At 35.9% G+C, this 4,210-nt stretch overlaps 1 pseudogene; it reads left to right on the forward strand.

Moving 5' to 3' along the window:
• Positions 1-2,513, forward strand: part of LOC102810809 — a 126,350-nt pseudogene extending 123,837 nt beyond the window's left edge.
• Positions 2,514-4,210: the final 1,697 nt, after the last annotated feature.

Raw genomic sequence — 4,210 nt, forward strand, 5'->3', positions numbered from 1 at the left:
AAGTAACAAATTTAAAATGTTTAGAGATTTGGAGAGATAAAGTTTTGTGATTAATTCAATGCCAGACAGGTAGTAGTATAGAACAGAATTGAAATCTAGAGCTAGGTCTCTGTTTGCAAAGTGTTCTTTACACTGTATATTTAGATGCTTACTTAGCATAGCCTTTTGAATTATATTGAGAGAGGGACGGATCAAGTTTTTTTGTATTTATTTTAGTCCTACTCACAATGTAGGGATTACTGGTAGTAAAAATTGTTAACACGTTCTGCTACTAGCCAAAAGGCTGGAGTTTAATGTAAACTCAAAGGCCATCATAAGTAATGCCTGGTGATCTAGTTAAAAATAACAGCCATTGAACATTTATGGAGCATGGTTCTACTCTGATCATGTGGATCATGATGAGTCAGAATCAATGACAACTGGTTTATACACAACATGAAACTTGCTCTCTTCTGTTTGTTTAGAAACAAATCTGTGGTTTGTTAGGAAATCTGAATCATGTAGTGAAATGGACTTCTTACCTAATTAGGAAATTCAGCTATGCCTTTTACCTCTTAGACCTTAAAGAGGGCCTTTTTCTGTGTCAGTCCCTGTTACTTGTCCACGTTAATCATGGAACTATAACAGATTTTTCTACTTCTTTTTTCTATTTGCAGCTTTTAAAATTTGTCCAACTTCTTAAACTCTAGTAAAATTTCTTATTTCTAAATTGTTGTTGTTTGTTGTTAAGTGCCATCGAGTAGATTCCGAATTATAGTAACCCTGTATAGTGTTTCCATGGAGTAGCTGGTGAGCTTGAATTGCCGACCTTGCAGTTCAAATGGCTTTGCAGTCTGGTGCATTAACCCACAGCGCCACACCAAGACTCCATTTCTTAATTAGGGAATTCAAATTCAATTTCAACTTGATTTCTCTTCACTATCTGGAAAACAATGTTTAGCTCATCCTTCTGTACATAAATACATATTTTATTGTTTTTCTTTGAATATTATAATGTATGCACAAAACAAGATATTTAAGTTATGAACCAAAATAAATATTTAGAGATATCCTAGTATTTTTCTCATCTCCTTAATGGATTAACTAATGTAATCTCTATGAAATTTTTACTTGCCAGTCCAGTATTCCAGTGAACAAAATCATTTAGTGTGTGACCACATATGACTTTGATCTTTTTGACAATTTTTGTTATGACAAATCATAACCACATTGCCTATTAAGATCCCAAGGCAGTACTGATTTCCTTATGACTGTCATATCTCCTATCATTTAAATATTAGTGCTTTTTTGTTTTGTTTTGTTCTATGCTCTTCCATTGTAAAGATGTTATGTATGTATCTATTTGCTTTTATGATACTGAGAATATGATGCAATTTTCAATAGGACTGCTACTAAAACATTCATTTTCCACTTTCCAAAATCTCAAGAAACAACAGCTCCCTTTATTAAAATTATTTTTCTTCCAAAGTATTTGTTTTCAAGAGTTCTAGAAGCAGAGCTGAAACTTCTATTTATCATAGAGCTACAGAAGCTCATTACAACACACTTGCTGGCAGAAAAGCTTTTTAGCCATATTAAAATTACAAAACTTATAGACCCCTTGGCATATAACCACATGGATGATGTATCCCTCTGGGAACTCATATGAACTCACAGTCAAATGCATGCCTCTGCTTTAACTTATCCCCATGAGGATGTCAGAATTCCTACTTACAAAGAAAGCACTTTAACTTGTTCTATGAGACTTATTTTGTGGAACATATAGCCCTCTATAAATTGTTCAGATTTAATCTTAGTAATGAATCAAGTAAACACAGACTAGGTAGATAAAAATAGGTATTTAGGGAGCTGGGGGGTGGGGGATGGGAATCCCGACAGGATGGACCACAGGTCAAGGAGGTCTTTTAGGGAATTCTCTCATGTAGACTGGCAGGAGGTGGTAACAACTCAAGAAAGGCGTCCAGATGCTGGTGGATCCCTGCTGCTTCAACCCTAATGCCTTCATGCTTCTTCTCCGGGTGGCTTTCCAGAGCCTGCTGGATGCCCAGATGGACGAGGCCATGTTAGATCACCCAGACTTGAAACATATCGACCCAGTAATATTAAAACATTGTCGTGCAGCAGCTAGAACTTGTATACTGGAAGCAGGAAAGCAAAGAGTTGACAAATCAACGCTAAGCACTTATCTAGAAGACTGTAAATTTGTCAGAGAGCGAATAGAACTGTTTTGTATGGAATCTCAGACTAATAAGAATTCCCTTGAAATCCTACTGGGAAGTATAGGCAGATCTCTTCCTCACATAACTGATGTTTCTTGGCAATTGGAATACCAGATATAGACAAATCAACTTCATAAGATGTACAGACCTACATATTTGGTGACCTTAAATGTAAAGAACACTGATTCAGGATCCCACCCAGACATTAGTTTTAGTTGCAACATGGAACAATTACAGGATTTGGTGGGGAAACTTAAAGATGCTTCGAAAATCCTGGAAAGAGCAACTCAATAGTGACTTGGGAAAGTTAGTAAGTCTGCTTGGGTCTAAACAATAGAAGCACCTTGTCTTCAGCAGAACCGTAGTATTCTGGGAACTGAATGTCTTTGAACATTTTTTTTTTTCTTGTATTTATGCTCTTCATCAATTTTGACATTTTATTTTCTACTCTTGTAAAAAATTAAGAAAATATTGCCAGGTTGAATATTGGAATCATCTTTAACTGTACATTTTCCCCATGTTGATCTTTTTTGAGTTTTTGAGGAAAGTAGCCATTGTTAAGTATTTCACTCTGAATAAATAAGGTGTTCCATAGACACACACACACACACACACACACACACACACACACACAAGTAGGTATTTAGTAGCCATTGATTTAACTGAAACTTGTCAGTAACATTAAATGCAGAGCTATTTAGCTCTTTATAAATGTAATTATCTTAAACATTTTGAAGGAAGTTGTAAGAATAATTTATTTTTGAAAAATCATAACAAAGCTAGTCCCTATGAAACAGAGGTTTAAAATATCCCAAATGTTTGACTTTTCAAACATGCTATGTTGTGGTGTTAGGTGTTGAGTCAGTTCGACTCATAGTGACTCTATGAATAGTAGAACGAGACATTGACTGGTCCTGTGCTGTCCTCACAATCATTGTTAACCTTGCTGCTGTCACTATGCTAATCTTTCTTGTTGAGGGTCTTCCTTTTTTTCGCTGACCCTCCACCTTACCAAATATGATGTCCTTCCCCAGGGACCAGTCTCTCCTAATAATATGCAACATATGAGAGAGAAGTCTCACCATCTTTACTTCTAATCAGGATTCTGACTGTACTTCTTCCACATAGATTTCTTTGTTCTAGCAGCCCATGGTGCTTTTAACATTCTTCTCCAACACCGTAACTCAAATGCCATAACTCAAAATTTTCTTGGGCCTTCTTTGTTCATTGTCCAAATTTACACACATATGAGGTTATAGAAAACATCATGGCTTGCATCAGACAAATCTTGTTCCTCCAACTCATATATTTGCTTTTTAATACTTAAAAAAGGTCTTGAGGAGAACATTGGCCTAATGCAGTAAGATGTTTGATTTCTTTACTGCTGCTTCCATGAGTGTTGATTGTGGATTCAAGCACAATGAAGTCTTTGACAACTTCAATCTTTTCTATATTGATCATGATGTTCTTTATTAGTCCAATAAATTAGTGAGAATTTTTGTTTTCTTTATATTGAGGTGCAACCTATTCTCAAGACCAGGGTCTTTGACCTTTATCAGTAAGTATTTTTAATTCCTCTTCTAGGAATTTGTTGTTATTGTTATATGCCGTGGAGTCAGTTCCGACTCATAGCGAAGCTGTTCATGGTTTCCGAGGCTGTAAATATTTACGGGAGCAGAGATCCTCATCTTTCTCCCGTGGAACAGCTGGTAGTTTCGAACTGCTGACCTTGTGGCTCGCAGCCTGATTCGTAACCACTGCGCTACCAGAGTATGTCTTCTGTATATTATATGCTGTTAATGAATCTTCCTCTGAACCTGATGGCAAATACTTCTTTGTATAATCCAGTTTTTTGTATTATTTGCTCAGTACACAGATTGAATAAATATGGTGAAAGAATACAACCCTGATGAACACCTCTTCTTATGTTAAACTATTCATTGTCCTCTTTTCTGTTTGAATAATTAGCTCTTGGTCTATATACAGGTTCC

This window comes from Chrysochloris asiatica, unplaced genomic scaffold (assembly GCF_000296735.1).
Source record: "Chrysochloris asiatica unplaced genomic scaffold, ChrAsi1.0 scaffold00225, whole genome shotgun sequence".
Lineage (NCBI taxonomy): Eukaryota > Metazoa > Chordata > Mammalia > Afrosoricida > Chrysochloridae > Chrysochloris > Chrysochloris asiatica.